The sequence below is a fragment of the Lactuca sativa genome, chromosome 4, assembly GCF_002870075.4.
Source record: "Lactuca sativa cultivar Salinas chromosome 4, Lsat_Salinas_v11, whole genome shotgun sequence".
NCBI classification, from domain to species: domain Eukaryota; kingdom Viridiplantae; phylum Streptophyta; class Magnoliopsida; order Asterales; family Asteraceae; genus Lactuca; species Lactuca sativa.
The window spans coordinates 47,311,793-47,324,165 of record NC_056626.2 but is presented as its reverse complement, the minus strand read 5'-3'; the positions used below and the strand labels follow the sequence as shown (position 1 = coordinate 47,324,165).

The 12,373-nt window shown below is 36.5% G+C and overlaps 1 non-coding gene across 1 annotated transcript; it reads left to right on the top strand.

Moving 5' to 3' along the window:
- Positions 1-213: 213 nt before the first annotated feature.
- Positions 214-320, top strand: LOC111914777 (small nucleolar RNA R71). The gene has a single exon (XR_002857935.1). It is a non-coding gene; the product is annotated as a small nucleolar RNA R71 (small nucleolar RNA).
- The last annotated feature ends 12,053 nt before the right edge of the window (positions 321-12,373 follow it).

Sequence of the window (12,373 nt, the reverse complement as noted above, 5' to 3'; positions counted from 1 at the left end):
ACCGCCGCCATGCTATCATTTGCCGAGTTCACTACCCCCCGACTTACTTCGTTTCTTGGATTGTGGTATTCTCTAGAATGCTTAGAGAATTCTTCAATTAACTCCTTAATTACCGGGGGCGCCTTCTTCGTGAGCGGGCCTTGTGAATCGACCAATTGCCTTGTGGTGACATTGACTCCATCATAGAAGATGGAGACCTCTTGTTGGCTATTGAGGTCATGGTGTGGGCAATTTCGAAGAAGACCTTTGTACCTTTCCCAAGCTTCATAAAGAGATTCTCCGGGTTATTGCTCGAAGTTGGCAATGGATTTCTTTAGCTTGACTATTTTGGAAGGCGGGCAAAAGTGGTCTATGAATTCTTCTTTCATCTTGGCCCATGTGGTGACCGATCCGGGAGGAAGTGACTTTAGCCAATCCTTTGCAGCACCCTTGAACGTGACTGGAAGCATGCGAAGAAGCTGGGTCTCGCATGGAACATTTGGTACATTGAAGTAGTCAGCCACATCATTCACTTCGTCCAAGTGCTTGTAGGCGTCTTCGTGGTCTTTCCCATAAAAAGGAATCTCCTTGAGTTGCGCAAGAATATGACCCTTTAGCTCGAAAGTAGCGGTAGCGGGAATTGCGGGCTGCACAAGTCCCGGGCCAGTGTCATCGCGCATCCTTTTCTTCCATTCCCCCATGGGGACTTCATCGATATTAGCCATAGTTATAGCTAAATCGTCTTCAAAATCGGATTCGTTCTCGTATGTGGGTTCTTCCTCTTCCTCGGTCTCGTACTCGGTGTCTTCTTTAATTGTGTCTTCGATTGTCACAGAGGCACTGGATGCTCCTGATCCGCTGCTCCTCTTCTTGCTGAAAACGGACTTGAGGTTCTTGAGTGGCGAGTTCTTTGAAGAAGCGGATTCTCCAACGGTTTTGCCTTTGCTCCTCCTTAGTGCGGATTACGGGTCTTCAAGAGGAGGGACCAGAGGTGTATCAGATCCTCGGGTCATGAAACAACTGTAAACAAAACAAAAAGAACGTGTAAAAAGAACAAAAAATAAATAAAAATTAAAACTGTGAATCAGCGATGTACTCGCCGAGTCGGCACGAGTGCACTCGGCAAGTTCAAGGCAAAAACAGAAAAAAATTTATTACTTTCTTTAAAACGGATTTTTATTAAAACTTATACTAATCACTAAATTACCTTTTAATTAACTTTGTGTAAGATAAATCCGACACAAAGGATCGATTAAACTAGAATTTAATGTTAATTTTAGAACTGTTCCCCAGCAACGGCGCCAAAAACTTGATGTGTGTAAAACTCAACTAGTTTTAAACCTAGTTTTTAATAAAAATAAACACACAAAGGCAGTGGACCTATCAATTGTGGTAAAGCTAAATAAGTAGAGTATCGAACACAAGGACTGGTAAATTAAAACTAAAAACTAATTTTATCTAAATTAATTAATAAGTAGGGGTTTTCTCTAGTTTTACAAGACTAGAAACTTACTAACTATCTAAAAACTAGGAAAGCAAAGAACTAACTAGATTCAATAATGAGAAGGAACTTCTGTTTAGTTCAACTCAATGGATCCTATGGTTGATTTCATGGTAATAGTGCAATGGATTAATTCTTTTATTGGCTACCGACTCTAATGATTAGCTTCGCGTTCACTACACTAAACCTTAGTGAAATAACTAACTCAACCAGTGATCAGTTGTCTAACTTAATGAAATTCACTGGATTAATTATTCGGGTTAATTTAGACTTGCAATAATTAACTAATTTGGTCCTTTAGTTAACATCTTGTTGATGGTCATCATGCAAGCTCACACATGAATTTACTTAATTTTCTTGTTAATTCTAGTTTCATGTTCATTAATCCTAGACATATGACAAAGTGGTCACATAAACATATGAGGTTGATAATCAAAAGATGTTCATGCTATTTAATTACCTTCCTATTAACAAAAAATTAATTATCATTCACACACAAGGTTCTTTAGCAAGCTAAAATAACAAAAATCACCAATATTAAATTAATCCTACCAATAATCAAACCATAGTATCAATTTTGTATCCCCAAACAAAAGTTTAAGAGTTTTAGCTCATGATTGAAGTAAATAACAGAAACCAAACAAATTCTAATTGTCTAACCATAATAAAAAAACAAAAGATTGAGTAGAATGATGAAATTTTCCTCAAATCTTCTTCGGAATTGAATGCTAGCTTGTATCTTCGTTCTCTAGGGTTTTTCTGGCTCTTCAATCGCAGCTAACCTCTCCAGAATTCTCCCCTGTCGATCTGAGAAGTTATCTTTATATATGCGAAACGACTCGTCGAGTCAGGTGACGACTCGCCGAGTCCATCTCTCAGTCCCCGTATGCGATAAGTCTCTGAGTCTTCGAGTCTTTATCTTCTCGAATATTCGCTTGGACTCGCCGAGTAGTCAACCCTACTCGTCGAGTAGGTGTTGTTTTTAGTGTTTTTCTTCTTTGTTCAATTCCTGAGCTCTCAACCGCTTCTCCTGCTTCCTTTTGCTTCCAAGCTTCACTTTTGGACTGAAAATATAATTCAAACACTTTTAAGTACCTTTTGTCCATGATATTCAATAATTTAGCTAATAAATGAATAAAAATCTATACTTAATATGAACTAAATATGCAAATATCAAAATACCCCACACTTGACTTTTGCTTGCCCCCAAGCAAAACTGAATTTTAACACATTAGAATCACATATGACAACTCCAATCCAACCCAGCCATTATGCCAAGACCGCAACGCATGCATTTGTGTCTAAAATTTTCCTAATAACCCCCCATACTCCAAATACTCACAATCCTCATAAACATTCGCCCACTCACCCCGAACTATGCTCATTTTATGCATCCCTCCGAATCCATCCGTAGAAAACCTCTTACCCTCAAGGTATTTTTAGTTGAGCAACCCAAGCATACATAATCTAGAATTACAATTTATGATACCAGTACCCAAACCCTAGCAGTTAGAACACTCGAGTATAGAGGATAGGGATGATAGTTTCGGCTATTCCTTTGGTAAATGTTGTGGCCGAAAATAAGGAGCCAAAAGACTCTATTTATACCTGACACAAGGAGCCTTGGAAACCCTAATTTGAATATAATATTCATATTTCAAATTTGGTAATTATCTAACTCCCGAATTATTCTTAAGGAATATTCCAAAAAACATAATAAGCCTCCTAAAACCGTCCAAGGCTTAAGAATGTTCTGGAATACCTTCTTGTGAAACTACTGAACAATTACAGCTTAATCCTTGCACTTTTAATTGATCCATTTTATCTCAAAGTATGAACGACTGTGTGGTTTTGAATAATTAAATCATTCAGGAAGTAAAACATGCAAAGAGAAACACAAGAATAAACATTTAAAAAAGGCAGTAACTATACTCATAAATAATCTCTATTATTTAATCACTAAAATCAATTACGTTTATTTTGTTACAAGTTTCAAACTACTAACTAACTACTAAAACTAATATTATCTCTTAAGTCGATGCTCCTAGCATGTTGGTAATGTTTAATCCTACTCAAAGTCTTTGTGAAAGGATCTGCAAGATTATCTTCTGAGGATACTCTCTACACCAGGAGGTGATCTTCAACCCTTTGTCTGATGTAATGGTACTTTTTGTCGATATTCTTGGATCTACTATGATCCTTGGGTTCTTTGGTCAAAGCATTGATGCCTTCATTGTCACAGAAAAGCTCCAATGCCTCTTGAATGGTTGGGAGTAATCCGAGATCACCGATGAAGTTCTTTAACCAAGAAGCTTCCTTTGATGCTTCACTCGCTGCGATGTACTCTAATTCACAAGTAGAATTAGCCACATTTTCCTATTTGGAACTCTTCTAAGTAACTGCTCTACCGTTTTACAAAAACACCCATCCCGACTGAGAAAAAAATTGTCTTGATTTGTCTGAAAGTTGGCGTCACTATATGTAATCACTCTCAATTTATCACTTCCACCAAGGACCAGAAACATTTCCTTTGTCATTCGTAAATACTTAAGAATGTTCTTTAATACAGTCCAGTGAGCTCTGCCAAGATTTCCCTAAAAGCGACAGACCATGCTCAAAGCATAAGACACATCAGGGCGAGTACATGTCATAGCATCGATGATTGAACCTATTAGCCGAAGCATGTTGGACTCGACTCATGTCAACTATCTCTTCATTTGTACTAGGGCTTTGATTTTGACTCAACTTGGCATTACTCTTAGTAGACAGTTCCTCTTTCTTGGAATTTTCGATACTAAAACGTTTTAGTACCTTTTCTAAGTATGTACTTTGACTAAGACCAGTAAGTCTTTTCTTTCTATCCCTCGGAATCCTTATCCCAAGAATATAGGCTGCTGCCCCTAGATCCTTCATGGCGAAACACTTCCCAAGCCAAGATTTCACTTCTTGCAAGGTCGAAATGTCATTTCCCATAACAAGTATGTCATCAACATACACTACTAGGAAAGTTACTATACTCCCACTAGCTTTGACATACACACAAGACTCATCCTTGATCCTAGAGAATCCAAGTTCTTTGACTTTCTCATGGAAGCAAAGATTCCAATTGCGAGATGATTGTTTCAATCCATAAATGGATTTCTCAAGCTTACACAATCTATTAGGAAACTTTTCATGTACTAAGCCTTCTGGATATCTCATGTAAACTTAGGTTAACTTAAGGGTTTTTGGCTGTAGAAATAGGATTTTCCTCTAATTGATGTACATGTGGTTCGTATGGATAATCTTAGTTTCGCATGAGCCATAGTTAAGTCTGATAGTTTGTGAGGTGAGTTTTCTTACTATACTTTGTACTGTAGTATGTATTCTTTGCGTGTTAGGATATTGATATGATGTAGTGATTCGTTAGACTGGTAGACCCAAGAGAGTGGTCCAACTAGATGTTGAGCGGTCCATTTAATACTATAAGCTCAGGAGAGCAGTCCAACTATATACTATAGGCTCGGGAGGTTGTTCAGCCATATGCTATAGGCCAGGTGTGCATGCATTGTATGTATATTGTTTATGGGCTATTTTGGGGAACTCACTAAGCTTTGGCTTACAGTTGCATATTATAATGTTTTAGGTACTTTTAGGGATCAGGGCATGGCGAAGGCATGATGTAACGTGCCATTTTTATCAACCAAAATTTTTCATTTTTATTAAGGTAAAGCTTCCTAATTTATAAATCCATTATTAAGAAAAACCGTTTGCTCCAAATTACATTTATTAAAAATCAGAGTATCATAGAAAACACGAAATCCTCAATGCTTCTGATGAGTGTGTACAGTCCTGCCTTCGCCTTCCTATAGACATCGATGATACCTTAAATAATAAACAACTATATAAACATAAAGCTTAATGAGTTTCCCAAAATACCACACATAACCAAACATATAAATGAGCAACGGGCCCAATCAATTATCGTACAAGAATGGCCAATTATATTGGGTTTATTGGCCTTACCAACTCAACCCAACCGCTCAACCCGAGTCTCCGTGCCTACGACTTACAGTCAGCCTGCACCACATATCTTGACCTTTAGCACAAAGCAGGATCGCCTCAACCCAACCAACACAACATGTCAACATGTAAACAATCAAGGATCGAGTAGGCATGTAATACAGACAAACATCAATCATACAACTCAGTATCGCCTACTAGTTCTCTCACAACATATAAGCCTATTGCTAGCTAAACTCCATGAAATGCATAACCATAAGTAACCAGAGGTAAGATAGCCACCCGAACAGATAATCCTAGTCTAGAGCCACAACCAAACAAGGATCATGAAAGAAAGCCTAGATCAAGAGTTCTCATGCTATCCTACATGACTATAGACAGTCCTTAGAGCACTCCACTAAATGATAACAACAAGTACAAATAACATACAGTTCTACATATCACTACAGCAAGGCAACATACTCGATACCAGGATACAGATCTAACAGATCACTACCACAAATCGACGTACTCGATACCAGGCTACAGATCTAACAAACCACTATGGAAAAGGAACATACTAAATATCAACAATCCAAGGAATGCATGACCGTATATACTCAGAGGTGAGATAGACACCCATACATGTGATCCTATTCTAGAACCATAACCAAACAAGGAACATGTAAGAGAGACTAGATCAAGAGTCCTTAGTCTATTCTACATGACTATATACAGTTCCTAAGGCATCTCCCTACTAACAGATAACCAAAAACTAGTGGGTCGACATTGATGCCTTCGACCCATGGGTATAGTGTTTGTTGCATAAAATAAATAGTTTTCACAAAAACTGACAACAGAAGCTTTAAAATTTTCTTACAAATTTTGAGTGTGACAACAAAAAAAAACCATCAAGGATCCTTTTAAAGTGCTTAGAACGACATTATAACAACCATAGGATGTTTAGAAAATACAACCTTTGTAGCCTTTGGACCCTCTTGGATTTTGGGTGCTAAAGTAGATGGCAAGAACTAGGAGCTGATCTTCTCTACAAGTAATCCACCAACAAGAATAGGGTACCAAAATTTCTAGATTTCTTCTTGTATAATCCTTTTGTATTTAAGCCTTAAGCACTTAACTAATAAGTTTAAAAGGAAGACACAAAAGATGAACTCTAAAAACCCAAGAACTAACTTCAAGTGAGAGAGAGAGAGAGGGAGAAGGCAAGAGAACCTACTGTTCTATGCATGAAAGAGTAAATGAATTTTTTCCATCTAGTCATTTAGTGATAAAACAACTAGCCTTATATAATATGATCGTGTTGTGTATTACATGCAAGGTAATGAACAAACATGGGACATAATCTAAGCATGGGGGATAAGAATGTTGGAGGTTGACTTTCAACCTCCTAGCATTGATAACCCACAGTTTTAAGGACTAAAATGGTCAATTGGATTTTCTAGTTTGTTTTTTAGTCACTTAGTTAACTAGTTAGTTTGTCAATATTTGGTGAAAGTGTACAAAACTTTGTACATGACTTATATATCATACCATATGATATATATATATATATATATATATATATATATATATATATATATATAACAGCTAGTTAGCCTTCATTTATTATTATTTTCATAAAACAATAAATTTACTCTAATTAAATACAAGAGTTGAATTTTTTTATTAATTATCAAATACTTAATAAATATTAAATAAGTACTAACTTGATTAAGGTGTTACCCTAAAGGATCATATGTTATTAGCAACGCCACTCAACAATGATTCTTGGGCATATAGATCTAACAATCTCCCACTTGCACAAGATTCAATTAAAGACTGACATAGACAATAACTGATGTTTAGCAACGGGCTACTGCCCCTAATAACATACGAAGGGGTGCCATCAATCAACATCTAATTCTAGGAGCTCACTAGCTACAATTGAAGTATAAGGTAAGTGTATCAATATTCTTTTTGTTATATGCATCATGTTGGATATGAGACATGGAACGTGATCATTCTCATTTGCCATTCAACATTAAAGAAAGATGCCTTAGATGTCTAAATCTCAACACATAAGAGGAACAAATCCCATGTTGACTACAAACACACTCTCATATAGTTCATGATATACCCAATGAAGGCTTTTATAACTGCACGGTTACGAACAGTGTTTAACCATGTCAAAGTATAATAATCCCCATACTTGAGTTCTTCAATATGCATCTCAGGTCGAAATACATAAATATATTTTCCTGTGATCAAGATTCAATTATGATATCGATCCATGAAGTAACTCTTGATGCAAGTCATTTCCAATAGTTGTTCTCAAACAAGTACATATGAATTTGGACGCAACACTTTGCTATTTCACCTCTTGAAATCAACCAAGCCGATTCATATTAGTCTTAATTCACAGTTGCTCTCGCAACAATGACTGGGTATGGACAAATTTTGAATAATTGCATTATTCAAGGATTGAATAACATGCTAATATAGAACACAATAATATTCAACACAAAAGTGATGTCTCATATTCAGAGGAGATTACATATCATTGCTACATAGTTCTGAATATCCAAATATTAGTCAAGTACATATTTAAATCCAATCGCTAGCTAATCGTAGACCGATTCCTTTTGCATGAATCTCAAACTTGATTTGAGGTAGAGCCTTTATGAACGGATCTGCTATATTATCATCTGTATGAATCTTTTCAATGCATACATTTCCCAATTCTAATTCCTAAAAAATGAAATTTAATTTTCATTGAATGTGTCTAGTCTTTTTACTAACCATCGAGTCTCTTGCGATAGCGATGGCACCATTGTTGTCACAAAGCATATCAATGGCACTTTTGATGCTTGGAACAACACCTAGATCACCGATGAATTTCTTCATTCATTTAACTTTTTGAGTCGCTTCACATGTAACTATGTACTCTGATTTTGTTGTAGAGAGCACAACCACTTCTTGCTTTGAACTCTTCCTAGCAATGGCTCCTCCATTAAATGTGAACACATATCCCGACTATGATCGTAAGTTATCTCGATCAGTGTTAAAACCGGCATCAGTGTAACATCTTATAGTGAGCTCCTTTTCAACTCCTCCATAGACTATAAACATATCTTTAGTTCTTCTTAAGTACTTAAGTATGTTCTTAACAGCCACCCAATGCTTTTCTCCAGGATTAACTTGATATCTACTAGTTATACTAATACCATAAGCTACATTTGGCCTTGTACATGTCATAGAATACATAATTGAACCCACTGTTCAAGCATACGGTATGCGTTTCATTATTTTGATCTCATCTTCAGTACTAAGGTTGTTAGCCTTAGAAAGAATGGTACCAGACAGTACGAGAATAATTCCTCGTTTCAAGTTATCCATTGAAAAACGTTTCAAGATTTTGTCAATGTAGGTACTCTAGCTCAAACCAATGAGTCTTTGGTATCTATCGCTATAGATTCTAATATCGAGTATGAATGCAGCATCCCCTAGATCTTTCATTTGAAAGGACTTACTAAGGTAGGCCTTAGTCTCCTTCAATGTCGGAAGATCTTTCCAGATCAGTAATATGTCATCAACATATAGAATAGAAAAAGAATATGGCTCCCACTTGCTTTGATGTATATACATGGTTCATCGGGACTTTCTGAAAAACCAAACCTTTTGATGTTTTTGTTGGATTAGTGTCTAAGTTCATAAATATAATTGGTATATACTTGACCCGACCCGACATGGTCCATTTGGGTTGCATGGCATCATGCATTTGGATAGAATAAAATGAGAGAAATAACACTTAAGGTTTATTAATATATTATAAGTTCTAATATATTAATAAGATTATTTAACTTGTATTGATCAAGAATTAATCTAGAATTAATTAAGTGATCAAAAGAAGACTAATTAAATATATGGGTTGATTGTGTAAATCATACATATTTGTATAGTGGGCTAAGACTCCATGGATTGTTAAGTTGGGCTAAAACCCATAGGATACTCCATGGATGCTCTATGGTGTATTTGAACCTATGGATCCAAAATTAGGGTTTACTCTAATTGTAACAACTATATAAGCATCATATTCTTGTGCGAAATCGGCCACTATGTGTGTATGTGGAGGGCAAGCCGATTTCATGAAGTGATGATTTCTCTCTAAGTTATTTCAAGTGCATATGATGTTTTGTGAACCATTTGAGATGTCACATTTTGTGACAATCCGAAAATTTTTCTGTCACAATATCCCGTTCCCGTCAGTAAAACCGTTTGTTTTGCCAATTTTTCCGTTAACATTTTGGATTAGGTAATTTAATTTAAGACTTTTATTATGACTTATGGGTGTCCAAACATGTTAAAAACACGTGAAAACACTTTCGATATTTAATTGGAAAATTTTAGTTTCGACCACGTCGGGTTACAAACACTTAATCGGGTACGACCAAAAGCCTCGTTTAACGTCAGTATCGTGTAGAATTCCACCGGGCCCCAAAATTAAACCATATATAAAGTTGAAAGAACTTCATTTGAAGCTTTTTCACCCTCTCTCTCTACTCTCTCTCAACAAATCCAAGCTTTTGATCCAAAAACCACCCAATTCAAGCTCCAAATCGGTAAGATATCCATCCTAGCTCATAGATTAACATGTTTAGCTTTCAAATTCATGGAAAATCATGAAATAGGACCAAGAACATGTGTTTACGGCCCTGGAACACTCCAAAACTATAAACACACATAAATGGGGTTTTGGAGCCCCAAAACCCTCCCAAATCACTTCTAGAGCTTGGATATGACCTAAGGACTTACAAGATTGGACTTAGAACATCAAAACCTTAACATTTGAGGAGTAAACACGAGTTTATGGCCCAAGAACATGCTTGGACCGTAAACACCCTTTCATAGGTCGTAAACACCTTTTAAGGTGTTAAGATGCCCCTTAAACACCTCTTAAGCCTTGGAATAATGTCTAGAATCATCCACCAATGTGTTAAGGGCCTTAAACATGAAAGAAACCATCCCCTTAGTAGTTCACAGCCGTAAACCCCCCAAGGAATGGTTCCTGGGCCGTAAACTCCTATAAGGTGGTCAAATGGTGCCCTAACTTCCTTCCATGGCTTGTATATTGAACTAGAATCACATGTGATTAACCTAGGACAATCAAAACACATAAGGAGAGAGTACTTGATAGTTTACGAACGTAAACTCCTAGTTTACTACCATAAACTCCTTAAAGTGTTCCCTTTGATGGTCAAACCCCCTTTCCAATGCCCTAGAACTAAACCTAGCATCATACCTCAAGTGTTATAAGACCATTTAGCAACCAAGAACCCACCACCCATGAGTTTATGGTCGTAAACTCATGGGGATATGGTCTTAGGGTCGTAATCTCCATTAGGAGTTTACTCTTGAAGAGCAAACTCCATGTCTAGGCCATACACCCCCTTAGATGCTACCCGGATCACTCCTAACACTTAAAATGAAGTGTTTTCGTGCCTCAGAGTGTATATTCTATTCTAAATAGTAGTTCAAAGTCTAATTAGATAGAATTATGTATCTCTTCATATTACATAGGATCCTCACGCGTTTTCAAGCCCTGAACTGACACTTAGCATCCTAGCCGGCACATTTCTCGACTGGTGAGTTCATACCCCTACATCTTTTTCCGTGTGTTTCAATGTTTTCAGGGGGGATACAATCAAAAGTACAAGGAAATCTTGTATTCAAACTTATTATTTCATTTGAAATGTTTTCATATTCCTTATGGTTTTAACACTGAAACCGTATTGACCAACCGTTTAACTTGTAGAGTTAGCTTTCAGATTGATTGTAGATCTCTTTATAAAACGTTATAATCTATGTTACATTTTATTATTTACGAAGGATTCATGCTAATAATAAATTAGGATTATTACTAATAAAATACGCCTTTGGATAGTACCAGAACTTCGAAAATGCAGCTAGTGCACGCCTTTGGATGGCACCAGAACTTCGAAAATATAGCTAGAGTACGTCTTTGAGTGTCACCAGAGTTTCAGAAATAATTCGAAACTACGCCTTTGGATATCGACAGAGTTTCAAAAATACGTCTAATATACGCCTTTGGATATCGACAGAGCTTCGGAAATACGTCTAAAACACGCCTTTGGATGTCACCAGAACTTCGAATATACAGCTAGTGTACGTCTCTGAGTGTCTCCAAAGATTCGAAATTTCAGATAGGTATAGTAAATATTCGACATTCGTGTATAGGATGACCAGGCTTTCAGAATACTTATCTAATACTACAAGTATGGTAGATTCTAGTACATTGCATTTCGAACCAAGAACTAACCACGACTTTTAGGAAAATAAGGGTTTTTCCTGGGAGAATATAACTGCTCTTAACGACACTGTGTAACAAACGGATAACTAAACTTTCCTTATAAGAAAATATGGGATTTTCTTGGATAACGACTTTTTCAGAAAACCAAAGGAAACTTGTTATTTTACGAAAACAAACCGTTTATGAACTCACCAGCTTTATGCTGATTTTCAAACTGCTTGTATTCTCAGGTCCACATTAGACAGGTACCCTGCGATCTTTTGGAGAAGACGGAGCGTATAGAAGACTCGTCTTAGTTTTTGTTCATATGATATATATATATATATATATATATATATATATATATATATATATATATATATATATATATAACACTTGTAACACCTTGTTTTCAGACAATGTAAATATTTCTATGTGATGTAATGGTTGTGTTTACTATGCTTACTGTGTACATTGGTTGCGATACTACATGACGTCCTCCGCCCCGGAACGTTTCCGCCATCGGTTTCGGGGTGTGACAGATTGGTATCAGAGCCATTGTTTATAGTGAACTAGTATACCAAACCTTACATGGTATAAGACTA